The following is a 10,197-nucleotide window of genomic DNA, read 5'->3' on the forward strand; positions in this document are numbered from 1 at the left end:
GGACCCAGGGTCTTAGTGGGCCCGGTTTCTCCAGGGGTCTGGCGTGTTACGCGCAGTCCGGCCCGGGGCCCAAAGTCCCGCGACCCGGGCCCGGCTGGCGTGCCCCGCGCAACTCCTGCCCGGGACCCAGGGTCTTTAAAATAAAAATTTTTAAAGGGCCCGGGGGGAGGGTGTAGTTTGGAGGTAGAATGTTCCTGGGTTCAATCCCCAGTATCACACACACAAAAAATATTTAGGCATCCTAAGCACAATAAGATATAGCACCATATTCCATAAGCTTTGAAAAATAACTGAACTTCAAGCAGTTGGAAGAAACAAATTCTCAATTTTCACATGATGGAAACTTTCACATTTTTATCGATCTATACAATTCTTTAAAAAGTCTCTATTTTTTGTGACGATACTGGAAGTTGTACCCAGGATCTTCCCAGTGCTAGAAAAGCACTCTACCACCGAGCCATATCCCCATTCGCCCCCTTAATTAAATGTTAGAAAGAAATTAAGATTGGACTTGAAACTATCTATAGGAATTGACATCTAGGCAGTCTCTGACTTCCTTAAAAACTACATGGGAAGAAGAAGACATTGCAAGGCATACACGTGAATGTGGCAGTGGCATGACCACCAAAGATAGCTTTTAATTTTTGTTGTGTGTGTGGTACTGGGGGTGGAACCCCGGGGCTTTCTACATCTGGGCTATACTCTCAGACCTATTTTATACTCTATTTGGGAATAGGGTCTCACTAAGTTGCTGAGAGCCTCACTCAGTAGCTGAGGCTGGCTTTGAACCTGTGCGATCCTCCTGTCTCAGCCTCCCAAGTGCCGGGATTACAAGCGTGCACCACCACGCCCGGCAAAGATAGCGTTTAAGAGGAAAAGAGGAGGGTCGTCCTAGCGGGCTTCCAAAACTCTCTCCTTGAGATGACTGAGAAGTCCAGGAACCCTGGTGGTCCCCTTACCAGGCCCTGGCCGCGGCCTTTCCTGTGTCCCCTACCTGGCCAAGCTCTGGCTTCTGCTTCATCCCCTACCCGGCCGGTTCCCCCTCCCGCTTCTGCCCCTCCCCCTGCCCTGCTCCCGGGCCTCAACACTTGCTGTGCCTCGCTACCTTCCCAGGTCCTCAGTCTATGAACTAATAGTTCCTGCATGCCCAAGGGCAGTTCAGGACCCGCGCACACACGTGCACCTGCATGGGCACGTATTAACACATGGACATGCATACATGCATATGTGCACATGGGAACACATATGTATGCACATGTACACAAACACGCTTTGTCTATTGAAGAAAGTCCCCTTCGGACCTTCACCCAGCCTCCACACGTCACAACCTTTCCTGGTTCATGCCAGCCACTTGGCTACCCTAAGAAGCCCAATTTTCTTAATAATTTGCATCTACTGGGCTGTCTAGCTCCTACCAGAAAACTGTCCACCACAACAGGCAAAGCCGGATCCAACTTCAGACTGAGTTTAGGCAGCAGTCACAGTTCTAAAGCTCTGCACTCACAGGCCTGATTAGACAGCTGCGGGCTGTTGGGGAAGGAGAGAAGAAGACTGGAGGACAGAAGGCAGAGGTGAGGTGGGGAAGATGGTTTCTGACTAAAAGGGAGATCAAGTGACTATAAGATCTACATAATCTGCAGCTGTTGGGCTCTACCTGACTCTGTGGTGCTTGTCTGAAGAATGCCTGACTAGAGCATCACATGACCATAGAATGACAGACACATGATCACGTGAACAAGAGGTATAGAGTTGTTGCGGTGCTCACTACACAATGGCAACAACCACCTGTGTATCCTCAGTTTCCTAGCTCATCTCCAATGGAACGATGTGTTCATCCAGCTTCACACTCCATATCATGTGGAAGCCATTGGTCATCAGCTGGAAGTTCTTCATATTCTCAGGCATCATACAGTTGTTTTTCTTTGTTCCCATGAAGAAATCATATGGCGCTCAGCAGGAGCCTTTTCTAGGATGGTCACCTCTGTCACACCTAGGGAAGATTCCAGGATGCAGGAGACACCCAGGGTCAGCTTCTCCAGGTACGGCTTGCCTGTTTAATTTCTTTCAAAAATGGCTTGCTATTTTAATTATAGAGATATTTCACATTTAAAAAAATTTATTCCTAGGTGTGTGTGCATGCGTGCGTGCGTGCATGCGTGTGTGTGTGTGTGTGTGTGTGTGTGTTTGTGTAGCTAGGTTTTTAACATAAAGAATATATAATTTTGTGAGACTAACCACTGGTTGGGACAAACTAGAGTGAGAGAATCAAGGAACCTGGCAGTTGAGTAGTTTAAAGTATTAGGTTATGATATTAGACCACTGCATTTGAATCACCCTGTTCAATATTACCTTATCACTTGCTGCAGCCCAGCAGCGGGGGCTGCAAGTCCTCCGTGGCTCTCGTCCCAAGTCCGCGCGCGCGCGGGGCCTGCAGCCTGCGTCGGTAGCCGGACTGACTGGAGGCGAGCAGCCTGGTGGGGCTGCGATGGCCAGGCGCTTCACGGCATGCCAGGAGCTGTAGTTTGTGGCACCTGGGAGCGTGGCGTGGTGAGGACACAGGCCCTGGGCTGGTCTGGCAGCTGCAGTAGTTCAGCGGGGCGCCCCTTCCTGCGGCCCACACCTTGGGCACTGCACCCCGCTGGCGTCAGGGCGCCCCCACAATGATCTTTTAATTGCGTTATCTTTGTAGTACATTTCAAAGTTGGGTAGGGTCATACCTTCTGCTTTGTTCTACTCAGTCTATATTTCTGTGGATATTCAGGTTTCTCTGTGGTTCCATATGAATTTGGGGATGTTTTTCTAATTCTGTGTATGGAATTCACTTGCACTGAGTAGTTTGCTAAATATTACATCAAACCTGTAGATAACTTTGGGTAGCATGGTAGACATTTTAGCAATATTGATTCAGTCCATGAATATGAAATATCTTTCAATTATTTTGTTTCTCCCTCTCTCCTCTCTCTCTCTCTCTCTCTCTCTCTCTCTCTCTCTCTATCTATCTATCTATCTCTCTCACCCAGTATGCTTGTGTGCTGTGTGTGCACACACTACTACAGATTGAACCCAAAATGGTCTACCACTGAGCTACATGTCCAGCCCTTTTTATTTGTTAGTTTGATATACATTTCCCAGGTGGGCCTCAAACTTGTGATCCTGTCCTGCCTCAGCCTCCCAAATAATTTGGATTACAGGTATGTGCCACCATGTCCAGCCTGTTTAATTTCTTTCAAAAATGGCTTGCTATTTTAATTATAGAGATATTTCACATTTAAAAAAATTATTCCTAGGTGTGCGTGCATGTGTGTGTGTGTGTGTGTGTGTGTGTGTGTGTGTGTGTGTGTTTGTGTAGCTAGGTTTTTAACATAAAGAATATATAATTTTGTGAGACTGACCACTGGTTGGGACAAACTATAGAGTGAGAGAATCAAGGAACCTGGCAGTTGAGTAGTTTAAAGTATTAGGTTATGATATTAGACCACTGCATTTGAATCACCCTGTTGAATATTACCTTATCACTGTCTCTTTCCTAACTTCCATTCTCATTATTATTCTTGTCCCTTACTCTATTCCATCCAAGCTCGCCTCTGTGAGGCTCCTGGAATATGTTGGTTGTCAATCAAGCTATGGCCTCTGGACCTTTGCCTTTGCTATTCCCTCTACTTGAATTACTATTGCCAGTGACATTCTTTAGACTTTCTGCCTTATCTCCATCACATATTTGCTTCAGTGTTTTCTTATCATTAGGAACATCCCTAGCATCCTAGTTCATCGAAACTGAGCCACAATTTATTCCCTTCCTTGTTTTTCTTTTGAGAACATGGATTCCCTGTTTATTTACTTGGTGACTTGGTCATATAAACGAACATGGCAAAACCCCTCAAAACCCAAAAGAACAGCACACTGATGAGCCAAATGCAAGGAAAGGAGCCACAATATACTGCCTGGTGGAGAGAAATACATTGGCAATTTGGTGCAATGCTGCTGGATCCTATTGCTTTAAAACTCAACCTTCTCATTCCCAAGCTGTACACAAACATTCTTGTTACATGCCCACCTGCTCCATGCTGAGGGGGACCTCAGGGCGCTTGTAGATAAGCAGAATGTCTCTAATACACAGAGACAAAAAGAAGAGTATGAATGCTGGCTGCCATCATTCAGGTTGGGTGCTTTTGACCTCCCAGACTCACCCCACATTCTTCATTTTCCCCACCCTCAAACTGCTGGCTGCCCACGAACAAGACTGACTGAGAATTGCATCTGCCATCCGGGCAGAACTAAGTGCTCTCCCAGCCACAAGTCTCATTCCCAGCAAGTTATCTAGCTGCATTTAAGCATTATCGCTCTTCTGGTTTGTGTGGTGTCTCTGGAGGGCCTGGGGCCTGTGGTGCTCATTGGCCGAAGGCCGTACTGGATACCCAAGCCTGTTGTGGTCTGGCAGTTCCATTGCTTGACCTGGAGAACTTCTATCCATGTAGTTCCAGATGACAGAATCTCAACTGGATGCCTTATTTCTACAGAGTGGCAGTCAGTTGATGTCTCTGGGGATGCATCCCCAGTTTCTAGGCAGGACTCATAGTTCCTAGTAGAGCTTCAGGGTCCATAGGTCCACGGGAACTCAAGAGCAGGGGGCTGTTGTACCAACCTTCGGTCAATGTATTGGAACTTCTACTGCCCAGAAACCCATCTTTGCCCCCCTCACATGAGCAGTCCTCTTCTGTGCTCTCTGAGTGCATTAGTGCTGGCTGATGGGCAGACTCATGCGTCAGAGTGAGTGAAGACACCCGTGACATATATTCTTGCACCTTGATTTGGTGATATGAGTCAGCATTTTGGTAAGATAGAGCTTGGCACTCTGTTACACTGTCTCCCAAGGCAGGAAGCCAGGCTTTCAGTATCCCCTTGGTTCAGTGGCTGAAACAACTCTTGGTACTTTGGCTGCTGCTGCTGCTGTTGCCTTTTTTTGTGTGGTACTGGGGTTCCTGGAAGCCCTTCTACCTCCGAGCTACACTCCCAGAACTATTTTATATTTTTATTTGGAAACAGGGTCTCTTAAACCAAGCGTGTGCCACCACGCCTGGCTGCTATTGCCCTTTAATGAGCCGTGCAAACTCCACTGGGAGCAGCTGAATGTGTGAGTGGCTGGTGAGTGAATGCTGGGGGGAGCAGTCCTTGAAGGATGTGGGATACCTGCTGGTGTCTGGTGTAGTTCGGCAGCTTGGGGGACAGCTGAGCCTGATGTAGTGCCGATGTGGTATAGTGTGCCGGCTGCTGATGTGCACTGGGAAGGAAGGTGGGAAATTGGAGAGAATTTCGGGGCATGGGTTGGAGGGAACCCTGCTCCTGTTATAGGGCTGTAGCTGCTGGGGGAACACCAGGACTGGTCTGAAAACAGATGGGAGTTTAAATGCGCCTGCTTGTAGTTAGCAGAGAAGAATGGATTCACACTCAGGCTGTGAGCCTCTGCACTGTCAGTACTCAGCTGCTTGGACAAGGTTGGAACAGTGCTGCATTGAATGTGACTGGCACTGGGGCTGATGGAGATGCCCCACCCAGCAGAGCATGCAGCTGTCCTGGGCATGTTGCTGAGCATGTCAACTGGCTCTTGCCCTTAGATGGTCATCTGCTGCGATTGGGTAGGCAACTGCATGCCCAACCAGGTTAGTGTCACGTTGGGAGGAGGGGGACAGTTCTCAGGTTGCTGCTGGAAGATTGCACTGTGGGAGGGTAAGTTCTGGAACTGGGAGGCCGATGCAGCACCATGAAGCTGGATCGAGGCACCATTCATAGGGGAGGACTATTACTTGGTTGCCTGAAGAGATGGTTGCTGGACTGAATTCTTGACCTCCGGAGATGGTGGGTGAGGAGGGCTGGTTGATTTTCACATGTGGCTTGAAGAGGTGGGGAAGGCTGAGGAGGACAGAGAATCTTGAATTTGCTGCTGGATAATTTGATGGTGCTGCTCCTATTGCTCCTGGGTCTTCTCCAGGGTTCTTTCATCAATCTGCCCCCCATACATCTTATGCAGTGGCAGTGTTGCCCATTTTTTTTCCAGGTGAGCTTTGAAAGCCTGGATGCTTGCAACCCCATCTGAGAACTAGTGCACAAGGGAGAAGGGCTCCTCAGGGAGGTGCAGGGTGTTGCAGCCCTCATAGGTGGAGCGATGCTGGTATCAGGTGAGGAGGCCAGACCCGGGAACAGAAAGGCTACTGTCCTAGCTACCTCTGTGGATCTTGTGGAATCTCAGATGTAGGGTTGGTCATGGCCAATGTATGTCTTTTGGACCTATTTGCCAAGTGCCTCTGCACAGCTTCCTGATCTGGCTTCCCAACTGAGCTCACCTCATCCACAGGGGTAACTGCTGGCACTGCTAGTGTCGTGGTGCCAAGTGGCAAGGGTCCCTGTGGGCGTTTCAGCAGCTGCTGGCTGCTGGGCATGCAATTGGATGTTGGCACCTCCATCTGATTCTCTCCAGCAGCTGTAGGGTGGGTGCCTGTAACAGAGACTACTCCTTGTACTCAAGCTGCCCAGTTGCCTGCAAGTTTTGCCTGTGCAATAGGTTGTGCCTGGAGTTCATGTTAGGGGCCACCTGCAGGAACAGAGCCTGTGGGCAGACTCCAGGGAAGCCTGGAAGAAGCTTCTGGAGATCTTCCCTAACTTCTGTGCATGCGTCAGCCACAACTACACTGTGCCTCCTCATTGACAAATAGCAGACCAGCCTCAGGGAAAGGCTCTTCACCCTCATCACTGTCCAAGCTCACTGTCTCGTCCATCCCCACAATTTGGTTCTCTGGGTTGATGAGCTGCACCTGGGAGACGCTGATGTTCATAGCAGTGCCTGCCTGCTCTGCCTGGATACTGACTGGTGCTTGAAATGCCATGGCTTGGGGAGTGCTAAGAAGTACTCTGAGATGTAGGGTTTTATGTCTCTTTTGTTGATCATACAGCAGGCTGGAGATCGCACTCTAGTGATCGATCATAGGTGTCTAATCTTAGTGATTGCAGTGTTCATTCTTTGTCTAGTCCCATGTCCTCCATGGCCAAGAGGACATCCTCATTTGGGGGTCCATCTCTCTTTCCTTCTTCAGTTGCTGTTAATCTGTCAGAGTTGAGATCAGCATCCCCCATCTTCATCCACTTGTACCTGCGCATTTGTTCCATTGAGAGGCACTTATTCAGATTTAATACTAATGTGTGGTGGATCAAGTGCTCACATTCTGTGAACATAAAAAATGGGATGCGGAACTTTCCACTCAGCACTCACCTGCAGATTCTGCAGTATGCCCCAATCAAATGGCAGGGCACCGCACACAGGCACATGGAGGACAACTACAAGACTCCAGAGGTCCCCTTAGGCATCTCATACTCCTTCTCTCAAAGAGTTCTGCTGCAGCATAAGGAGCACAGCCACACCATGTCTTCAGTAGCTGCTCAGGGGGGAGGAGGTCACTGATCAACATCTGCTATTTTGATATTGGAATTGGCATTCACAAGCAAATTTTCAGCTTTTAAATCACGATGAACAATGTTCTGACACTGGCAAAAATAAACAGGAGTGATGATCTGTGTAAACTTCGGATGGGCTTCCTTTTCTGCCATTCTACTGGGACCACCAGGTGGTCAAATATCTCCCCTCCCTAGCATACTCTGCCACCACATAAATCATCCCTTCTCTTTCTATCACCTGGTAGAGCCTAATGATATGGGGTGCCAAAGCATCTCCGTAATCTGAACTTCCCAGAAAATCTTAAATTTTCTTCATCCAGCTGTGTTTTATCTAGGATCTTGACAGTAACCTTGGCCTCAGTGACAAGGTATGTGGCCCGCTTGACCACAGCAAAGCTGCCCTTGCGGATGGTGCAGTCAGTCTTGTAGTAGCCAATGTGAGCCAGCATCTGCCACAGGAGGCTTGGGCTGTGGAAGGCAGGGCGGGCAGCAGCCTGATAGGCTGGCAGCCCCTGGGTGGGCGGAGGCAGCAAGAAGCCTGCAGGCCCAGCCTGCTCCCAGGCTCCTGCCACTGCAGCCCTAGAAGCCCCGCCAGCTCCACTAGCCACTGCCGCTGCCGCCACGGCTGCCACCGCCATCTTGTTACCTTTTTTCTTTTTATTAATTTACTTTGGTAATGATGACAGTGTCACTGCTTATTTCTTAAAATAGGCGTTTTTCAATAAAGCATGAAATCTGAAAATATCTATGTGAGTATTCAATATGTACATTATATTTAAAATCCTTAAATTTCTTCTATTTTATTTGTGGTACTAGGGATTGAACCCGGGGGCATTCTACCTCTGAGTAACACCCCCAGCCCTAATTTTTATTCTTTAATTTGAAACAGAGTCTCACTGAGTTGCAAAGGACCTCACTAAGAAGCTGAGGCTCTGAACCGTGATCCTCCTGTCTCAGCCTCCCAGATGCTGGGATTACAAGCGTGCACTGCCATGCCCGCCCTAGATTATATTTAAAATCTCTCGAACTTGTTGGAAGCTATAGCTCAAACTAATAATTTATATTATATTAACTGAGCCTCTCTAAACAGAAAGGAAGAAATCTAGAAGTTGATAGTTTCAGTGGCATTAGGTGAGTTTTGGGATTTCCTAATATACATAGGAATATACATATACATAGAGCTTTCCGAAGCTCTCATTTCCCGCACATAATATATTTTCCCCAACTTTTCCTTCAAAGGACTTTAAATATGTCTCTTGCTTGTCTTAATCATTGTGCTTTGCGCATGTAATACCTTTACCTTTCAGTGTTAGATTTCTTTGCCATAAAAATTATTACAGACTTAAGTGGCTTAACCCTGGGTTTCAAATTTTGCCTTTGGAATGGGAATATCAGCTTTATGTTTGTCTCCATCAATGTCTTTTCTTTTCTCTTTTATCTTCTTTACTTTTCTTTGATTTTCTTTGTGATACTGGGAATTGAACCCAGGGACATTTTACCTCCGAGCTACAACCCCAGCCCTATTTTTTTATTCTGAAATGGGGCCACAGTAAGTTGCAGAGGGCCCCACTAAGTAGCTGAGGCTGGCTGCAAACCTGTGATCCTCCTGTCTCAGCGTCTCAAGTACTGGGATTACAAGTGTGTGCCACCACATCCAGCTCCATCGATGTATTTTCAAAGCAGACAACCAATCTGGTTTGATAGTGTTGCGGGGGATAAGTTGGGGGGGGGGAAGGTGTGTGGTGTGAAATAACCCCCCCCACCACCAGACACACAGAGACAAATAGAAAAACCGTGGATTCTTGTCCTAAGCTAAGAATAAGTATTCATCGCTTGGACAGCTGCTGCAGATTTAAAGAAGTTTATTAAAAGGATAGAAATATAGAGATAGTCACAGCCCTGTGCCAGAGCAGACACAGGGGGGCAATTCGAACGAAAATGCCAAAGACCTCCAGTTTACTTGAGTTTTTATCCTGTCTAAGTCCGTGGAAGGTCCTTTGATCTGTAGATATGCTAGCCCTATCTCTAGTGTGAAATTGTTTCTCTGGTATCTGGGATTTCTTCAGATTTCCCTTAGGCCATTTGTTTCTCTCAGGCATCTGGGATTTCTTCAGATTTCCCTTAGGCCATTTGTTTCTCTTTCAGAAATGTAAAGGAGCCTCTCAGGCTTCCTTTCCTTCCCTTTAGAAATGTAAATTACAAGTCCCTCCTTTCTGCTAGCCCTGGCCTTCTTAGTATAAAGGATATGTTTTTAAAATTGGAACTCTTTTTCTAATACTTATACCTTAATACATTTCAAACCCTCTTCCCAATACCAGTACAATAGGTTCAGAGTTGGAGAGGAACAGGGCTCTGGCACTCACAACCTTAACATTTCGAGAGATACCACTCTCCTAATTTAAACTATTTTTGTGGGCCTCTAAAAGGATCATGAGACCAGGCTTTGTGCCTACTATGCTCAATGGGCAAGCTCACCATGAGCTAGCTCCAGTACTCAGAAAAACAGAAACTGCACACTTAGCTCTGACTCCATCTGTATGCTTTCAGACCAGAGGCCTTACTACTCTGAGACTTACTTCCCTTTTTTCCCACTTGGATCTCAGAATTAATGTAAAACTTCAAAGAGAGCTTTTGAAAGTGCCTAGGCCAATACAATACTTGTACTCAAAAATCTAGTTCCAATTGCCTATCCTCAGGTTCGAATCTTTCTTGAACCTTCTATTTTCTCCCACATGGGAAATCACAGGCAACTTT

General features: G+C 47.2%; 1 pseudogene across 1 annotated transcript; it reads right to left on the reverse strand.

Moving 5' to 3' along the window:
* Nucleotides 1-4,042: 4,042 nt before the first annotated feature.
* Nucleotides 4,043-8,054, reverse strand: LOC308279082 (serine/threonine-protein kinase SIK3-like; annotated as a pseudogene). Its single transcript has 2 exons — nt 5,089-8,054; nt 4,043-5,002 (listed from the first exon to the last, which is right to left on the reverse strand). The product of its transcript is annotated as a serine/threonine-protein kinase SIK3-like (transcript).
* Between the last annotated feature and the right edge of the window lie 2,143 nt (nt 8,055-10,197).

Source organism: Muscardinus avellanarius (genome assembly GCF_963383645.1).
Source record: "Muscardinus avellanarius genome assembly, chromosome: X".
Classification (NCBI taxonomy): domain Eukaryota; kingdom Metazoa; phylum Chordata; class Mammalia; order Rodentia; family Gliridae; genus Muscardinus; species Muscardinus avellanarius.